The sequence below is a fragment of the Leptinotarsa decemlineata genome, unplaced genomic scaffold (assembly GCF_025532065.1).
Source record: "Leptinotarsa decemlineata unplaced genomic scaffold, Ldec_3_MD MMD2_P_RNA_scaffold_12, whole genome shotgun sequence".
Lineage (NCBI taxonomy): Eukaryota > Metazoa > Arthropoda > Insecta > Coleoptera > Chrysomelidae > Leptinotarsa > Leptinotarsa decemlineata.
The window spans coordinates 4012561-4033957 of NW_027412526.1; the positions used below are offsets into that span (position 1 = coordinate 4012561).

The 21397-nt window shown below is 37.6% G+C and overlaps 2 protein-coding genes across 3 annotated transcripts in view; one reads left to right on the forward strand and one right to left on the reverse strand.

Annotated features, from left to right (window-relative positions):
• Window positions 1-21397, reverse strand: part of Pdk1 (Phosphoinositide-dependent kinase 1) — a 145110-nt gene that overhangs the window by 63378 nt on the left and 60335 nt on the right. The gene's annotated exons all lie outside the window — the stretch shown is intronic.
• Window positions 6393-21397, forward strand: part of unc-13-4A (BAI1 associated protein 3) — a 116100-nt gene continuing 101095 nt past the window's right edge. Inside the window, exons 1-2 of one of the 2 annotated variants that reach the window (XM_074172180.1) lie at window positions 6393-6796; window positions 7904-7993. The gene's annotated coding sequence lies outside the window, so the exon portion shown is untranslated. The remainder of the gene's footprint in view (window positions 6797-7903; window positions 7994-21397) is intronic. The other variant, XM_074172181.1, reaches the window with a different exon arrangement.

A 21397-nucleotide genomic window follows, 5' to 3' on the forward strand; every position in this document is an offset into this window, starting at 1 on the left:
AAACATTTCAAATTTTGTCCTAAGGTAGACCTTTCAGTACTTGACATTTCAAAAAAAAATTATTAAAATCGGTTTACAACTTCAAATTTTAGGGAGGTGTTTTCATTATTATTATTATTATATCATTTTTGAATTCTGCATCAAAATCCAGATTACTTTTCTTGAATATGTTCTATACTTATCTCTCATCGTTTTTGAAACCATAACTATTTTTTTCGAATTTCCAATAAAATCAAAAATCAAGTGCATAATACATACATTCTTAAAACTTCAGCGCAGGTCTCGGGCCTTCAGAAATTGACTCGTCAAATAAATATGGTGGAACTTTTCCTATTTCCAATCATTTACTCGAATATAAAAAGAGTTTTAAACATTAATTTTGAATTTCACAACCGAATTTCGGCAAGGATAATGGTGTGTCACTATAAAGGGTTTTACAAAAACCGCGACACGTGTTTCGCTATACAATAGCATCTTCAAGCGTAAACTCTTTGACTGTCATATTGAGGTTATGAGTCCGCTCACTGGTGATATGGAAAATGAAATAAACATTTCAGGATATTTTTATGCTCATCCTCATGCATCAGTATCTTGTGCTGCGGTTGATTTGGGAATATCGCGAATTTCTATATGGAGAATTTTACAAAAACATAATATGCACGATTATGAATTAGTCTGCAAGCTTTGCATAGAGATGATCCACCAAAACAGATAGAATTTTGCGAAATGGCATTAACATGGACATACGAAGATACAAACTTAAAAAAAAATATATGGACTGATAAATCACAATTTTCACTTGAGAGAATATTCAATAGTCGAAATAATAACTTCTGAGCAAAGGGGAATCCAGCAAAAATTCAGTTTTAATGTTTTTTGTATGCTCATGGATGATAAAGTTTCTATTTGCATTTATGAAAAAAATTTGAATTCTGAAAAATATTTAGATATTCTGAGATCGACGGTGAGTTATTTTCTGGATAATTTGGCCCTGAACTTGTGAGTAGGGAACTAACCAATATGTTCGAAGATCGGTGGATACGTCGTTTGGGTCCTTGGATTTGACCGCTTCGATCACCGGATCTGACTCCCCTAGATTTTCACCTCTGGGGAAAATCGAAGAAAATGTATTTAGAACTGAAAGATCGAGTTAGATGTGTCTTTGAGGAAATCAAGCCGTTGGAAATCCGCATGGCTACGACTGAACACGTAATAACATCAATCCATCAATGTTTATAAATGAATGGTCAGCATTTCAAGCACATGAGCTATTGAATTTTTGTCATATCAGTATCAAATATTAAATAATTGCGAAGCTAGTTTCACAATATTATATCTTGTTTTCTAGTGTAGAATTATTTTTGTTATCAATTTAATTTTGGAAAGTGTTCGTTCTTGTGTAGAAATATTAATGTTTGTCATACACCCACTATGAAATTTTATTCATGTATTCTATTAAACCCTTCTGAACTAATGTAAAGTCATTATTTGATATGTTTAATAATACATTTTTCCCCGAATTTTGTATTTGAAATGTTATATTTGTATAAAATATTTCATATCTCATAAATGGTCAGAGGTAGGTATAGGACATAGTTGATTAAAGTTGTTCACATTAGTTAACTGAATTCGAAAATTGAATAATATACAGGGTGTTCCATGAAAAAAATAGTTATGGTCATTTATCGAAGATACAAATTGAGACGTATTTTTTCAGACACTCTGTATGAAATGAGATTTGGATCCCATTCTGGAATAACAACCACCATATCTTATCTCAATGTTGTCAGAAGTTGAGTTCCATGTATCACTTAATTCATGCGATATTAAATATTAAAAATACCATGTTTTCGCCAAAAAAAATTACAGAATAAATAATATTTTCAAAATGATGAGAGATAAGTATCTGCTTTTTAAAAATCTGCTTGAAATCTGTTTTTCCGTTAATCAGCTGTCGCTGTATAGAACATGTTCAACAAAAGTGATTTGGATTTTGATGCAGAATTCAAAAATGATTTGAAGGGGTTATATTTTTTAGGAGTGATTCATTTTTGGAAAAGAAAGTTTTTGACTTTCTACTACTCTATCTTGATACAAAAAAAAGGATGAGGGAGTCTTCCAAAGAAAGGAAGGAAGTAACTCTATACATGGATGTGTAGATCATGCAAAGCAGTAACTTTCAGACACAAACTGAAAGAAAGTCCTCCTGTATCAAGATGGAGTAGTAGAAAGCCAAAAACTTTCTTTCTCAAAAATGATAAAATATATAGGGTGTTCTATTTGAAATTGCTAAGTTAATGTCTGTTACATGTAGATGTAATGTCTGTTACATGTAGATGTAACAGACATCACGTTTGTGCACCATCACATTTAGCTTGCTGCACTTGGTTTTGTCAAGTTTCTAGCTATATATAACAAATTAATGAACATGTCAGCAGCCCCAATTAATAACTGGGAAGTTCAGTTGGAAATGAAATATCAGAACTTTCTATATTATCAAATGTTTTAGAATTATTCTGGCAACTTTCGCCACAGGTATAATGGAAACTGAAGCGGTCAGGAACAGAACTTTCTAAGGTGAACAAGTTGGAAATTTCGTTATTTGCTGAATTTAATACCCGCGGCTGAGCTGATTACATAATTTCCTGCCTTTGTTTTGTCAAAATGGGTGAAAGTTCAATGAATGCACTCGAATAATGTAACTAGTTTGCCGACTGGAAATGGGAAGTAATGAAGCGATTGTAGTAGTTGAGAATGTTTGTCGCCATGTAAGTAAATCGATCGATCGTCACATTATACGGGTGACAAACGAAATTATTGTTCATGTCGCCTTTCAGTTGAATTTGAAACAAGGGCATATTCCATCGGAACACAGATAGAACAAAAAAAACATTTCGTTTTATTGAAAATGAATCCAAGTCTACAGTTTCTAATAGAACTTTGTATATTTTTCAGACCATTCAATTTGACGTCATCATGACGTCATCTATGGATATATGGTTGAACAACTCGAAGCAGTAGAAAAAAATTGAAATTACAGGAAAGCGAAAGGAATTTGAAAACATTTTCAACAGAAAGAAAGAGGGAATTAGCATCAGTAATGTCTGACTACCTGTACCCAATTGCATGAGGGAAATGAAGGAAGGAATTTCAGAAAAATGTGTTAATTATTATAAAAACCACCTAAAACTATTGATGAAGATATGTATCCAGATGCCAGCGAAAATATTTATTAATATCCTTGATGACGATGTTAATATTAGTACTCCATCAAAAAATATGTGGAGAAAAAATACACATAATGGTACCTTGCATGACAAATGCTCTCTTGAAACAACAAAAACAATTATCTCCAAAAAACTATTGAGCAACCCAAAGAACATTTAACTGAAAACTGAATATAAAATCTACAAAAATTAAAATGACATCACTCCTTCAAAAAGCCACTTTTATTTACTACAACAAATTTATAGATTCAAGTACCGGCAGTTCAAAAATATTGCGGAAAACGGTTTAAGATATGACAGATATGACATATCGGGTCTATCCCTATCTCTATAGGAGGAGGTCTCTGCTAGATATGTTCGATTAACATCAGTATATGATATATTCAATGGAGGAGTAAACTGAAGATGTCTCAGTCGAGTCGAGAAGTCGATTGTTGAATTCGCACAGACAGTATCATCCCAACGTCTATCAGATACTCTCGGTGCTTCTTCAGCTTGATCTTCAAATTGAACAGACGGAATAGATGGACGGAACCTTGCGGGATTCCTTTCCTCAGGTGGCAACGACACCCTTCTGTTGATTCGACTTATTGGCTCTCCCATCGATTCGAACATTCCGAGCGGTTCCGTCACTCTCCTTTCTTGAAATTCAGGCTCCGCTGTGCTTAAAGAAAACATACAGTTTTCTGATTCAAGAGGTCTCCTATTCATAGGCTCTAACAAATTAGGATTTTCGGGATGATTCCCGGTTCTTGCGTGATTCGCATCATCTCCATTGATTTCAGGTTCCATTAAAATTCGCAGGTTGTACTCAGACATGCTTTAAAATACAACATCTGGAATGACTGGTATTGATTCATTCAAAAAAAATAGGTGCACGTCTGTCAATTACGTATCGCACCAGCTAGAAAGAGCCTTTAGCCTGGATGCTCGAGGAACATCACATTTAATGCGCCGTAACCGTGACCTCAAGTGTAACAACCTCAATTGTCAATTGCAGAAATTAATTTAATACAGAGGCCCCTCGCAGTCTATACTTTATACATATATCACAAATATGATACAAGGAAACATGGTCTTGTTTGCACAGATAATGACTTCTGTTATTATAAGTGAAATTGCATGGAAAAATTATACACTAAGTACAGAATGGAATCATCTAAGTATAATCAACCTGAGGAGGTTAATGGGAAATATATATATATATTATATATATATATATATATAACATTATTTAAATATAAATAGAAAAAATAGGAAAAATATGAATTACCAGCTTGCTTAGAAACAATAAACAAGTAAACAAGGAGATGTAACAAGGACATTTTGAAATGAAGTTTTCAAAAGAAATACGATCGCTCATTGCTTACTTCAAGTGTAAATTCGTCTACTGTGTAAAAACCCCTTTCTGATGAATAACGTTTCAATTTTTTTTTTTCAAGATATGAGGAAACAGAGTCTTTATATCGTTTGGCAGTAAATTATACATTCGAATGCCGGAATATTTAGGAGATTTTCCATATTTTGCGTGATGGTGTTTTCGTGTTATGATCATATCTTTTCTTCTTATATTATAGCTATGCATCTCTGTTTTTGTTTGGAAAAGTTCTTTATTTTCATGTACATATGTCAATGTTTTTAAAATGTACATGTTCGGAACAACGGCAACAACTGTGGCACTGCGACCGTTACCAAATCGCCTTTGTAAATGTCTACCGCAGTAGTAAACAAAACGTCTGGCATAGAAACCTGTAGACCACGTCCAAAAACCCGGAAAATAGCTTTCACTCAAAATAAGTGACTAGATTAATAGGAGATCTACTAGGCAACAATTGTATGGAAGGTAGGTCAATCTAGATCTGGCAAAGGAAACATTCCTATATTTTTTCCTAATAAAAGCAAACAACTAAACTGTAAAATAAATAGAAAATCATATAATTGTAAAGGTATTGGTAGCAGTGAACACAAGATGTAGCAATAGAACCAGCTGTATCTCTATTTGTAGAGTAGGGAGGGTGTGTGTAAGGCCACAGTACTTAGACCACATGTGCCGCATTATACATTCTCCCGAGGAGTTGTCCTCCTAGGTCATAGTCCTGCCTGTCCTTTCCAGGAAGGTGGACAGATCACTGGGAGACATCTCCTTTATATCGGCAGGTGTAGGCCAAGACTGGCCGAGCACACACTCTCCGGGCACTCGCATAGAAGTCTGTCCGCTAGCTCCATATTATGGAGGTTTTTCCTTAGTTGACAGTGGCCAGTGAGAAATCCTACTGCTTAGCGTAGGTTCTTCCTGGTCAACGCCAGATATTTCTTCGGTGCCAGCTTCCAAGGGTCGCCCAAGGTGATCCTGGCAAGATTGCCCTATCCCATCTCTTTGGGGATTGAGCATGGGTCTGATGCTTGGCTGGTTCCTTGGCTAAAGAGTCGGCAATGCGATTACCTTTACTCCTGTCGTGGCCTCAGGATAATGTTATTATCCACCGATAGCTTTGGCTAAATCTTGGTGACACTCTAGTACTAGCCCTGAGTAATAGAACCATATTTCACTTCAGGGCGTTTGAAAAAAAACGTTACATGTGCTGCAGGTTAATTTAATCCCTTGGAAATAAGAATTCATTTTTGAACAGCACCTCTCTGCCGGGTCACTTCAATATTTAGATAAGCATTTTCGCGATTACATTTTAACGGTCACGTTGAACCCAGTGGCAGAAAATGCTCTCATGATGACTCAGCGTCTGGAGGAATATAATATATGATTGTAAGACTTTGTCGGTTTTGCCGCCGCCATGTAAGTTAGAGTAACCCAAATAACCGTATACATTACATGTGCCCATAATCACGTTTCTTGGGAACGGTTGAGAAACCGCAGACCTAAGGTATTGCGGTTAATTTTGTTGACTCGGAAAAGAGCGGCCATACCTAAATAGGCCGAACCACAGCTTATCAAAAATAGAGGTTGACCAATAACGTTCGATGAAAAATGATACAAGTTTTGAATGGGAAGGGTAATGGGAAATAATCTAGCAAGACCGTAGGGAATGACCAATCACGGGAAGTTAAGAGGAAGGACTTATTTTTGTTGAAGACGGTACTGGGGGTACGGAGGTTTTTGCGGGAGACCGGAGAAAAAAGGAACTTGGACAGTAGTTAGGGGAACACGGTGGTCAGCGGGAGACGGGTAGCTAGCGGGGCGTGCATCGGAAGACGCTGAGGAAAAAGAGTAATTAGCGGGACTCCGGGCGATACAGGGTACTTAGCGAGACTCCGGGCGATTAATTGTAGTCAGGGGGATACGGGAGTAAGCGGAATAAGCGGTAGTTAGTGGTACACGCTCCGAAAACAAAACACGGGAATAAATAAAAGAAATAGTTGGAAATAGTGATTTCTGGATAAACTCGGGGCGACGGAGTGAATCTTGCGGTATAGTGGCATTAGGCCGGTTAGGTAAATAAAACTTGGTGTTTTGTTTGTGGCAATAGTCAGGATTACAGAATCAGGACTGGACAGGACGGACAGACCACGGGCGCAGCTAGGGTAATCGAATACACCAGGATAGGCGGAGTATCGTGAGTCAATTTTAAATTGTAGTAACACCCATGTTGTCTTATTGAGAGAGGTTGTCACTTTGAATTTTATTTTTGTGTGTTATTGGTTATTTTGAGGCACATACGTTGAAAAGAAAGACAAGGAAATTATACCACTTCCTTTTTGTTTCAGAGTAAAACTCTCATTAATAAATAATTGATAGGTAGTCAATATTAGTACAGCGGCCAGGCAAGCCTATAAAAAGTTTCTTTTTGTTATTTTGGTCAAGATAGAATTTCAAGTACAAGGTTGAAGCCTACTTTAACAGGCAATACCATTTAATGTGTTTCGAGCTGATAACGAGTTATCTAATTTTTGTTTATTATTTATTATAGGAGGGATTTGTGTTACAAATAATTTTGATTCTTCAGGTTTCTTGCATTCTTTTACATTCAAGGGGTTTATATGGTTTTTTTTTCTTTGTTTCATTTATTTGTTTATATATTTACTCTATATACTAAGGTAAAGTGTGGAGGCTCATAATTGCCAATTTACTGCAATCTATAGCTATTATTCATTTTTGGTGACGATTATTATTTTTTTTGATAATATATCTATAACCGCACCTATTATCTTTTATTGGCTCGTTAAATTGAGTAAGTCTCTGTCCTATTGAATAATTAATCGGCCTTCACCTGACAAAGTTAAACTTCAACCTCAACAGGAGGAACGTAAAAAGGTAAACTTTCAGTGTAGCTAAGGTTCAAAAGACTAACCTTCGTGCGTTCGGCACGAATCCAGCAGCCCTACGGAATGGTGAGATATTGGTGGCAGCGAAAGCCTTTTATTATTTTATTTTTATTGGTGACAGTTGGTGGAAATTAAATAATTAATTTGATACTAATTGCCGTAATAGTCTGGAATAACACCCCAGGTATTACAGGACTAACCGACACAATTTGTCTTTGTCAGTATTTGAAAATATTCGGATGTTGTAAATTTTCAATGACAAATTTAAAATGTCACACGTGTGTCACGTGGCCAAAAAAGTCTTGTTTGGAAACGTGCGAAGTCGCTTTATTAAAAATGGAAGACTGGGCTGAGAAAGAATGTGAATAATTATCACTTAACTTTGAATTCACTTTTAGATTCAAGAGGAATGGCGCCCAATTATGGACCGACGATGAAGAAGAAGACGTTTGGAGTTTTTTTAACGGACCACTGGTAGTAATTCAGAGGTTTGTTTTTTTGATTCAGTATTCTATACAAATTTTCAATTGATGTCATGAAATTTTTGCAATGACGTTTCGTTCAACGATAGCCATTTTCAAGATGTTTCTTCTTCAAATACGGACCTGTATTTTTTCTGTGAAATTGCGTACACACACTTATGTCCTGCAATCCACCATTTTCGACCATTTCGGTCCTCGATGATCGTTATCACGGGTCGACCAATGAAAGAATAGAGACCTCAGTCACAATCATCAATATCCAGCCTTTTGTTGAATGATTTGAACAAATAATGTAAAAATGATAAGTATTATTCTTATCAGACCTGTAATGAGCTGATGGGTCTATACCGTTTTTCTAAAACTTTTGAAGAAATGGACAGGTAGTGGAAAAATGAAAGTGATGTTTCAAGCTAAAATCTAACAAGTCCAACGTCAAAACCTCTAATTTCGAGAAGCCCATCAATAAAATGCGCACTCCAGAAAGTCCTGCGTTTTCGGAGTATTCCAAGGGTGGCGGAGTTGAACCAGGAACCCCTCAGGCATCCAGGTGTTTCCTCCCCCTGCCTCCCCCCCCCGCCTCCCCCTCATTGCCAGGTATCTTTGTCGAATGAATCGAAAATGAAAAATATCAAAAATCAGTGTTCGCAACAGCAAGAGAGAAAAAGGATTGTGCGTAAACAATGTTGGAGAAGGGGGGCGTCGGGGGGTCTCAAGACGCCAATCAATGATGCGGGGCGACGAGCGCCGGCGCGACGCACCTGTTTTCGACGGCTGTCGCGGCGCCCTTCCATTCGCGCTCCTTTAGCAGACTGTCGTGGACGCGTCGCGACGGTGATGTGAAAGACGACGGCGACTTGTTTACTTCTCTGAATCCACGGCATGGTTTAAGGTAAGCCGTTGTTGTCCTCTGCTTCGATGATGGGGGGGGCTTGCTGGAAGAAAAATGAAAACGCTTGCGAAGTGTGGATGTTTCCGAGACTGGAAATTGGTTTGGAAACTCCCAAATTCTCCCCTGAATAAAACCTCTATTCTCCATGTTTCTGATATTTGGAAATAATTGTAATTTTGATAAATTATTTCAAGAAGTACTCACTTCACACCTGGAGCTACATGAAACTGTTAAAATGCCGTTGATAATAATAATATGTTTTGAACTACTCTACATAATACGATATGTTTGTAGCAAATCATGTTTGGCTTACATTTGAAATTTACAAGTTGAAATTTACACGCAAATAACAACAATCACATATGTGAAAACTTTGAAAATCGAAAAGAAGTAGTGACTTGTGTGGTACCACAAAAAAGTGTTCTGAAGTCATCGACAGAATAGAAGCAATGCCTCAACAAATAATTTTTCAAGTTTCTCTTGTAAGTGTTCAGACTGACTTCTTTGAAATCCTGGGGCAAAATATTGTACAGAGAGTTATCTTTGGATTTTTTTTGCGATAAGTGAAGATGAAATCGATGTATTCTAATGTGGTGAGCGTTTCGTGTATTATGTTCGTGGATATGACGTTGTTTCGCCAAGGATGGTTTTTTCTTATGGATTACAATCGAAACGTAATGAAGAAAAGTTGGCAATGGCACAATCCTGAGGTTTTTAAAATATTCTTGACAGTGATCTCTGTATCTAATATTAGCCAGCACACTCAATGCCTTCTTTTATACCCTAAATATTTTAATGGATTGACATTTCCCCAAACTTGTACACCATAACAGTGAAAATTACGAGCGAAACAGTGAAAAATATGAGGTTTTCAATATGTTTGTACCAGTGATGTACTTCAATTGGCGAAGAACAATTCAATTCAATTCAATTCATTTATTACCTTTTTTGCCATATGAAATATATTAGGTTATTCAATACACAAGAAGATATAGATAGGTCATTTATACAAATTATGCAATGGAGATGCTATTCATAAATATAAAAATAAAATTACCACACTATACTCATAAATATAAAATTAAAAAATATACACACTATATCAATTTTTACACAAATCCAGAAATTCATCAATTGCATATCTAGGATTATTGGTCAAGAAAGTTTCCACACTTTTTTAAAATTTGTTGATAGAACTGTCTCTTATAGTCCTTATAGTTTCTCTAAATTAATAATCAATTGATTGATATTATACCAAAGTACAAAATCTTCAATAACATTGTCTGTTTTTATGCAAACTTCTTGGAAAGTATCCCTTGCAACTACTATTGAAGTATCATCTGCATACATGAACAACCTACCTCCTTTGATAAAGTAAGGCAAGTCATTCATATACAAGAGAAAAAGAAGAGGCCCGAGTATACCCCCTTGTGGGGTCCTAAATCAATTTTTTCGCACTTGCAAAGTTCTGTCCCAATTTTGATATAGTTGTTTCGATTTCTTCTGAACGAAATCAGCCAATAATTTACCCCGCCGCGAATACCCAATGCGTCCAACTTCTTTTGCAGGATTTGTGGCACGAGATAAGTCAAAAAATATTCTTATCACATAATTATTTTGTTCAATATTATTGTATATATATTGTACCAGGTCTGATGTTGCAGTTTCTGTGGGTTTTTTTCACGAAATTCATGTTGGCATGGGGTCAGCAGATTGAATTTTTCTGAAAAGTTTGAGAGTTGGACTTTGAATGGAGATGCCCCTATAATTATGAATATTTATTGTATCACCCGCCCTAAATATAGGTATTGTTTTTGATACGTTCAGAACATCTGGGAATTTTCCCTTTTCTACGGAGAGATTTGTTATTCTGGCAAGAAAAGGAGATAAGAATTCTTTGCAATTTCTTATGAGTTCAATCGGAATCTCGTCGATACTAACCAATTTCTTATTTTTTAGTCGACATATAGAATTTTCCACTTCAAACTCAGAAAATGGTATAAAAGAAAATGTATAGTTGTTGTAGTTATCTGTGGAACCAGAGTTATCAACACTGAATACAAATTTACTGTTCACTTTTTGTTTTATAGAATTCACAAAGTGTTCGCCAAAGATGTCTGCTAATTTTTTCTGATCATTAATAAGTATGTTATTCACAGTTATGGTTATTGGTTTTACTCCTGCAAATTTCCTATTCAATTTCATATTAACTATAGAGAACCCGAGAGTTTTTTCTTCAGTTGAGAAATATAAGCAGACCAGCTGAGTCTATTATCTACAATGTAAGGCCCAGTAATTTAACTTCATTAGTTTCACTTCATCTGGCGTTTCCTAATATGACTAATAACCAGTCCGTGCAAAGCTTATTGTTAAATCATATGAAAATGGAATCTTTAACAGGTGATGAACGACTGTATTGCCAAACATGCGCCAAACTAACTGACTGTTACAAGGAAACAAGTATAGCTGAGGCACCAGTCAATCTGATAATAACACTGATGATCTTCAAACAAGACTCAACCTCTGACGGAAGCACCAAACTCTTTCGATGGTTCGAATAGAGGAACACTTCAATTTAGCAGACCACTATTATAATATTCATGTAATCATTATTCACTGTGGTTCTGGCGTTGAATTTGGTTATTATTACGCCTTGGTCAAAGACGAAACGGACTGGTTTAAGTTTGACGATAGTCGTGTCACGAAGTGTTCTGGCGATGCATTGAATTTATTGGAGCCTCTGGAGACACCCTACATTTTGTTTTATGAGAGAGAGGACATTGGCAGATCAAGATTTTCAGATGATGCGATGCTGCAGGTTTTTCCGGGTTTTCCTGCAGCTGAAAAAGCAAACGCACCACTGGAATCAATGAAGCCGCCTCGAAGCGCCAATTAATTTTTATTGTTGTTTTTATTTTTATTGTTGTTTTACAATTTCACAAATTTCGTTTCACAATTAGAGGTAATTTGATTATCAGTAGAAATCTGGATGTATTATATTTTCTGATAATTCAGTTTCAGCCTATTGGAGAGAAACCACTGATTAGCACATTTATTGCAAAATCTGACAATGAGTCAAAGACAAAATGGCTGAGGCTTTCGTGGCCGATGTTTTCAGTGCCACTATTTTCCGGGTTTGAAGGTCGTCGATCTTTGGAACTTCTTCCTGACGTTTCGCTGAGGCCAGCGTCTAGCTTCTTCAGAGATTCATACATCTCGAGTTTATCTCAGATGACTGTGTATTCCGACTGCGTAAAGCATATTTATGTTGATACAGGTAGTTTGGTGTGCTGATTACAGTAATAATAATAATAATGAAAATAACTTTATTCAGAGTGAAAGACAAATAAATAAAACTGAGAGGCTACATGATTGATCTGAATAAAATACTGTGGAGATGAGTGCAAGCACTTGGTTCTCATAAACAAAGTACAAGTGAATAACGAGATGAGAATATGTTACTATTAATATGAGAATAATATAATAATATAGAAAAGGTGATAACATATGGAAAATACAATGCAAAAATTGATCGACTACGTTGATGAAGAGGATTTCAGTGATTTCAAAATACTAACTCTTCAAGAATTGAAAGTATTGTTTCCAATTTAGCAAACAAAGGATCACGAGTAAATGCAGTAGCAGAATTATAAAAAGTAATTTTGAAGTAATTGGACATGTGTGGTATCATTTTGTGAACACCTTGTAACAAAATTGTAGTTTTGCAAGTGATCTAAAAAACAGTACAGTTACGCCTATCGAAAAAGTTCCAAACACAAAAAAATCTAATGAATATCGGCCAAACAACACTTTACGTTGCGCTGAAAAACTGTTAGAATCAATAGTGTATCAACCACTGTTGGAATATAAGAGAAAAAATATCAACCCCATTTTTGTAGGAAATTTTATGATCTACAAATTTTTTCGTAGTCATTTCTCCGTTAGTTCTCACTATTCGAAAGATATATGCAAAAATAAAAACTTGTTCCTTTCGACCTCGAATTAAAAACAATGCAAAAGTGGGATTAATGGGAACTTTTGGTACGCCCCTTATCATTCAAGTTGTGCATGGAAATCCAGCCTTTTGGGAATCAATGCGAACTAAAAGATCTATTTCATCTGAAGTGGTTCTGGCCTGGTTTTAGAAATCAAAGAAGCTTTTTTGAAGCCCAGATTTTCATTTTTTTATTCTCTACCAGAAAAGTAGTTATATAGACGCTCAACTAGATACAGTCCATTGATTCATCTCAACCCTTAGGTGTAAGGGTGACGTAGATACGGGCTAAAATGTACCCCGAAAACAATGGAATGACGTAATTCTTGTGCACCCTTGTTAGTTCTTGTTGAGGATATCGCCAATAACCATAAGGATGTTACTGTCAACGAAGAAGGTTCAATACACCAGAAAGGTTAAGAGAGAAGCCAATGGAATGACGTAAGTTCTTGTGCACCCTTGTTAGTTCTTGTAGAGGATATCGTCTTTGACCGAAAGGGTGTTGTCGTCGACGTCGTCGATGGAGAAAAATGTCAAAATTATCTCAATACCATCTGAGGGTTGAGAGAGAAGCCAATGGAATGACGTAAGTTCTAGTGCACCCTTGTTAGTTCTTGTAGAGGATATCGTCAATGACCGAAAGGGTGTTATCGTCGACGTCGTCGATGGAGAAAAATGTCAAAATTATCTCAATACCATCTGAGGGTTGAGAGAGAAGCCAATGGAATGACGTAAGTTCTTGTGCACCCTTGTTAGTTCTTGTAGAGGATATCGTCAATGACCAGAAGGGTGTTGTCGTTGACGTCCTCGACGGAGAAAAATGTCAACAATACCTCAATACATCCTGAGGGTTGAGAGAGAAGCCAATGGAATGACGTCATTCTTGTGCTCCCTTGTTAGTTCTTGTTGAGCATATTGTCAATGATCAGGAGGATGTTGCCGTCAACGAAGAAAAATGTCAAAAGGACCTCAATACACCCTGGAGGTTAAGAGAGGAGCCAATGGAATGACTTAACTTCTTGTGCACCCTTGTTAGTTTTTGTAAAGGATATCGTCAATGACCGAAAGGGTGTTGTCGTCGACGTCGTCGACGGAGAAAACTGTCGAAAGGATCTCAATACACCCTGAAGGTTGAGAGAGAAGCCAATGGAATGACGTAAGTTCTTATTCACCCTTGTTAGTTCTTGTAGAGGATATCGTCAATGACCGGAAGGGCGTTGTCGTCGACGTTTTCGACGGAGAAAAATGTCAACAGAACCTCAATACACACCTAAGAGAGAGAAGCCAATGGAATGGCGTAATTCTTGTGCGCCCTTGTTAGTTCTTGTTGAGGATATCGTCAATGACTAGAAGGATGTTGCCGTCAACGAAGAAAAATGTCAAAATAAGGACCTCACTACACCCTGGAGGTTAAGAGAGGAGCCAATGGAATGACGTAAGTTCTTGTGCACCCTTGTTCGTTCTTGTAGAGGATATCGTCAAAGACCGAAAGGGTGTTGTCGTCGACTTTGTCGACGGAGAAAACTGTCGAAAGGATCTCAATACACCCTGAAGGTTGAGAGAGAAGCCAATGAAATAACGTATTTCTTGTAGAAGATATCATCAATGTTGTCTTCGACGGAGAAAAATGGCAAAAGGACCTCAATACACCCTGAGGGTTGAGAGAGAAGCCAATGGAATGACGTAACTTCTTGAACAACCCTCTTGGTTTCGATAATTAAATAATCAATGACCAGAATGGGTTGGAGACGAAGTGCCAAAAGGGCCTTAATATAATAAGTTGGGTTTTTGATCTCTATCGTCAACGACAACGACAAATCTCCCTTTGTAGCGCTGAATTTATGTAATTCCACGTTCGTGTTGTTATAAACCGTAAAATATAGAATCAGTTAGCCCCCATATCGCTCTCCAAACATTTGCTTGAATAAAGTTATCTGTAATGTCGCGCGAGAACATTGAATTAAACGTAGGTTTCGCGTGATGCGGGCACATGAAGAATAAATATTCTAAACTCCCCCGCGATTTAATCAGCCCGGGGGCGGGACCTGTCGATATCAAAGCGCTTTCTCGAGAGGTTCATGTCTGGGCGCAGTTTATCCCAGCAAGAGTGCGTTTCGAGCCCGAAGAATGAATGTCATCGAGACACCGCCGTATAACTTAATCTTGATTACGTTAATGCCTAACGCTTAGTGCCCCACTAAGGGCGACACCTCACGCGAGAGCTTTGCCCTTCAAGCTCGCGGTGAAATATCTCGGCCGTAAATAAAAATGGGGATTCAGTGAAGCGTTCTCGATAAAGTCTTTCGGAATTTATTTCGTTCCTCGGGGAACTGTTTTTACTCCAATTGCTGTTGCCCGCGGAGAAGAGTGTAATGGCTCCATTTGTTCACACGATGCCGCCTAAATCATTTCCCGAGCGTGAAATTTTGCTCGGTTCATTTTTGAGGGTTTGTGAAATTTTAAATTCGGTCGATGGATATCTATCGAATGATTTTACCAGCAACGCTGGTGTTTCCCAGGGATCCTCATTGCCTCAAACCCTCTTTTTATTGTACATCAACCACTGAATGGAGGAAATCAACAGAATCCAATATATTGCTTTGCTGACGACGGCACACTTGTCTCGTCATTCCATATGTATTCCAAGACATCCACTGCGATGCACCAGGACCCCAGCAACGGGGTGTTGCATATCTTGATGAGGATTGGGATGAAAGTAACCAGGTTCAATTCAATGCCACAAAAACCCACGCATCGGTTTCCTCCAAAGAGATAAATGTTTTCAAACTGGATGTATGTATGTATATAGTAGAGAGAGTGAGTATATACCCACAGCACTTAGGCCACATATGACCCATTGTACATCCTCCCGAGGAGTTGTCCTCCTAGGTCATCGTCCATTCTGTCCTTTCCAGGAAGGTGGACTAGGCCAAAACTCGCCAAACACACACTCGCTTTGGCAACCTAGAGGTATCTCACGACGGTCTCCGCGAAGGTTTTGGAAGGTGCAGCTACATTACTGTCGTTGCACGGCTTCTTCAACCTTCCTGGGGTTCCCCTAGTGGAGGTGTTCAAGTGAGGGCGCTTTCCTGCTGGGGCAGCCGCTTCCTTGCCTTTATTGAAGGTGGAGATCTTGACGCCCGTCGCAGGAAGTGCCCTCGCTGTTGGAGGTGGAGTGAGGGAGGAGGAGGGTGCACTTATAGTTGCTGCCTCTTTCGCTCTATTCCTAAATTTTGGCCTCGGCACCGCAAATGCGCCAAGGCCAAAGGTTGCTCGGGATGGATATTTCTGTTCATCGCGAGCAACCGCCATAGATTGAGGTGAGCACTTCCTTCCAGCCTCGGGATTGGTTTTTATTATGCTTGTTTTGTTTGTTTAATATATGTGTGTTCCCACGAGTAGCAAGGAAAGAGTTGGTAACCCTGACAGAGCCCCGCATTACCAGAGGAAGGCCGCTCGGTTTCCCAAGGGGATCATTCGTGACCGCATATCACCCTGCGGCCATTCAGCTGTCGGCACAATTCCTTACAGCTTAGCTTGGGTAGGCTGGTCCACGTTGGCATGTTTCGCAAAGGTTTTTGGGGAGTTTTAGTTCCCCTCACCCTACTTATTTCTGCCACGGACCAGGAGTCCGGTGATCCCGTCCGTAAGGCCACATATTGGCTTTTCGGACAGGGCCCCCCGTCTCCTGGACGTTCCCCTATCCGCTACCTGGGGACGCGCCTGATGGATAGCGCAACCCACAGACTACAAACTGGATATAATAATGTCAGGACAGAGAATTCCGCTTTCTGCTCCGATAAGTTTGTTGGGAGTTGAAATAGACTCCAATTTGTCTTGGCACAATCATATCGCTGGAATTGCAAACGCTGCTCCTCAAAAGCTTGAAACACTGTTCTATATCAGAAAAATGTACACCCTTCTTGTCTGAGCGCAGTTAAGGAGGGTCACTCTAACTTGGGTACCCGGACATGACGGTCACAAGGGCAATGGGGAGACCGAGGCCACAAATATTGTGGAGATAGGTGGGATCCCTTGTAATGGTTTTCGTCATGATTTCGTAGAATTCTGTTCTTCGATCATGGTTATCTTCAGTTAATTGGTGTATCATTTTAATTTTGTATGGATGATACCTATTCCTCTTCAAAAGTCCCCACACAGTAGAAGGAGACACCTCACAAACATTCGCGACGGAATAAGAAGACTGTTCAGAATTTACTACCATGTCACCAATTATTTACACTTGTTGTTCTTGCGGAATGGACGGATGACCTGGGGGCTTTTTGTTATGTACACTAACGGTAGTTGTAAATTTGGATACAAGTTTCGTCAGATATTTTCTACAGGTAGGACGATTCGGAAAACGTTCATTGAAAATCCTTTCGGTGTCGTGGAAGTTACGCGTCGCACCGTAAATAAAAAGCGCTTCAATTTTTTTCCAATTGGAGAGAATTGACCATTTTGAAGATTGGTGACGTGGTACCTTTCTACTAGTAAAACCGAAAATTAAATGAGAGTATTCTAACTGAATAATGTTCATTATGGTACTGACTTTCTTTAGCGTTTTTATAAACAAAAAATAACGGAACAAATCTTATCGGGTTGTTGAAATTGCCATATGGTAGATAGAAAGAAATATTTGTAGAAATATCGATATTAATGTGTTTGTCTTCAGGAAATTGTTAAATGTTTCGCCATTTTGTAGTAGATGGAGATATTGACTTCATATTCTAGGGTTATGTGGAGTATTTGTCAGGAGTTTCAAAATGATGGGTCACAAGCCCCCCCTTTATATTCAATTTTTTTCCCAGATGGCGCCCAGTTGCCATCTTGAAAGTTTCATCTGTCAGTTTCACTGCAAAATAAAGTATTCACGCATTAATTTCATTATCCCAAATTTCACTTTTTTCAGTAGACTCCTTCAAAAAATGAAAGGGGGGGACATTAACGAAATGTACTGAGAAATTAACTTAAATTCATCTCCCAATGATGGCGCTTGAACATTCTAGTCAATTGACTAGATCACCTATAGATCAATATATTGTCAAGGTTATGATATTGGTATTTGGATAAAAGTATACTCTTACCTAAACAGGCTTTACACAAAATTTCGCATCTTTCACCAAATATTCAAAAACAATCCCTCGCCAAAAATTCAAAAATAAATTAGCAGAGGTATGGCGGCGAAATGAATCTGTTTATCGATCTACAAGCAAATACGGTATGAAAATCTATGGACTGACTGTCCATATATCAACCATGTAAGGCATGGCTAGTCCAGTTATGAATAAACCGTGAAATTTAGTTTGATTAATCTCCTGATGATGATGCTTAGGAATTTGTTTTCAATAGATACATTGGACAATGCTGAAATCAATCGAGTAGATCACCTACAGATCGATATTCTGTTGAGGTTGTAATATTGGAAATTGGACAAAGATATATTCTTACCTGAACAGGACTTTCGACAAAATTTCGCGTCTTTCACCAAATATTCAAAAACAATCCCTCACCAAAAATTATCTTCCGCCAAAAATTCAAAAATGAATTACCAGCAGTATGGCGGCGAAATGAATCTGTTTATCGATCTACAAGCAAATTAGGTATGAAAATCTATGAACTGACTGTCCATATATCAACCATTTAGGCATGGCTAGTCCAGTTATGAATAAACCGTGAAATTTAGTTTGATTAATCTCCTGATGATGATGCTTAGGAATTTGTTTTCAATAGATACATTGGACAATGCTGAAAACAATCGAGTAGATCACCTACAGATCGATATTCTGTTGAGGTTGTAATATTGGTAATTGGACAAAGATATATTCTTACCTGAACAGGGCTTTCGACAAAATTTCGCATCTTTCGACAAATATTCAAAAACAATCCCCCACCAAAACTTATCTTCCGCCAAAAATTCAAAAATAAATTACCAACAGTATGGCGGCGAAATGAATCTGTTTATCGATCTACAAGCAAATTAGGTATGAAAATCTATGGACTGACTGTCCATATATCAACCATGTAAGGCATGGCTAGTCCAGTTGTGAATAAACCGTGAAATTTAGTTTGATTAATCTCCTGATGATGATGCTTAGGAATTTGTTTTCAATACATACATTGGACAATGCTGAAATCAATCGAGTAGATCACCTACAGATCAATATTCTGTTGAGGTTATAATATTGGTAATTGGACAAAGATATATTCTTACCTGAACAGGGCTTTCGACAAAATTTCGCATCTTTCGCCAAAAATTAAAAAAATAATCTATCACCAAAATTATCTTCCGCCAAAAATTAAAAAAATATTCACCACCAGTGTGGTGGCGATGTGAATCTGTTTAGAAATGTACAAGCAAATTCGTGATGAAAATCCATGGACTGACTGTCCATGTACCTACCATGTAGTTATAAATAAAAACCTTAAGATAGCTTTGAAATTTATTTTAATTCGTCTCCTGATAATGCTTAGGAATTTGTATTCGGTAGCATTATTCTTGCTACATCTAGAGCGGCAGCAAACATTGTACATTCGCGCCCTCTTAGCTACGTCACAATCGATTTAAGGTTGCCAGTGGCGGCCGGTCTTATTTTCTTTGGGGTATGATTTTCAACAATGAATATTTCGTCTTTCATATTATGAACTGATTTGCAAACTGCCTTTGCCCTATCACGCAATCATCTAACTATTGTTTTTTAAACGCCAGCGTGATGATTAGATTCATAGTGGAGTTTTTTTTTTGATTTACACTTGTATTAAGACCATTCATCGATTTTTTGATCATGAAATCAAGAATAGGACGTTGTTTATGAACTTTCCTTCCTAATGTGAATATTATCGTGGGTTTTCTTGAGTTCAAATAACTCAAGAAAACGTTGATATCATCTGAGTTATGGTTCCAGATAGCGAATACACCATCAACACATCTCCATCATATCTTTGGACAATTCTGGTAAGTTTCGATAAATGTTTTTCTCAAAATGCTCCATGAAAATGTAACCCAGAATTAGTGGCAAGGATGAACCCATTGCTATTCCAAATTCTTGTTGATGAAAATCTTCCTTGAACTGGAAAACACTTTTTTCGGTATATAATTTCAGAAGATCTAGATAAGATCTCTTATTTGGTTTTTACAATTCTTAGGATTTTGTCAACAAGGACATTGGTGAAGAAACTCTCAACATCGAACTCCAGCAGGAGATCTCCATTTCGAATTTATAATTAACTCATTGTTTCAATGAAATCAGCAGTATTTTTCATGGAACTGTTTCTATTTCCAAACAGAGGTTCAAAAATGTGAAGAAGATATAATGCAAGTTTTTGACAAGGAATTATATTAATGAAGACAGTAATACAAATCATGAAATTATGATTCCACTGGCACATTTGCTTTCTCAGCTGCAGGAAAACCAGGGAAAACCTGCTGCCCAACATAAACTGAAGATATTGATCTGCCAATGTCCTCTCTTTTATAAAACAAAATGTACGGTGTCTCCAGAGGCTCCAATAAATTCAAGACATCGCCAGAACACTCAGTGACACGACTATCGTCAAACTTAAACCAGACCGTTTTGTCTTTGACCAAGACGTAATAGTGACCAAATTCAACGCCAGAATCACAGGTTAAGTTAGGTTAGGTTAGGTTAGGTTAGGTTAGGTTAGGTAAGGATATCAAGGATATCATATATCAAGGATATTTCATTGATTTACCCTTCATTTTTTCAGATTATCCAAGTTATGAACCCAAAAAAACAGTAGAGTTTTTTCATATTGAGAAGACGCCAATTTGGCTGGTGAAACGCGTGGAAACAGTATTCTATTTTTGGTGATTGGAAAAAATTCTTATTTTTTGGTATCTTGTAGTGGTTATTTTTGGTGTTTGGAAAACACCAAACGAGGAATTTGACAAAAATGTGGGAGATGAATCGTAGCTTCATTCACGATGAAATAGTATTTTTGTATCGATTGCGTTGCAACAAAAGATGTTCCAAACCCCAAGAGTTTTCCAAATCGAAAGCCAAATTATTACCATCCTCGAAGATATGAATGTTTTCGACAGGAGTTATCCTGCATGTTTGATAAATTCAATATCCCGCTAGATACCTCCTCCTCGAAGTGCACTAAATAATATTATACCCGTGGGCTCGTTTATAGCTGTAATTCGATCACGTGGATTCAAAGAGCACTCATAAACATGCCGAGCTCAAAGGAAATTGAATCAAGAATATACTCAATTATCAGGGAGGAGGTTATACGAATAAAGACAGTGTTCGAATGAATTATCAATGTTTAACATTACCAATAATTTTTCATTTTGTAAAAACAGGCAGTTCATTCCACATAAACGCCGTTCTCCAAATGGAAGTGTTTTTAAACAGTGGAGTTTGAGGTGTACTGAGTTCAACCTCAAAACGATGAGCAGCCACAATCCGTCGCGTACTTCGGATATGTGCCAAGTCACTTGAACACTTCCCATGAAAGTAGAGAGACAAATCTCCAACCATTCTTCGATGTTCCAAACTAT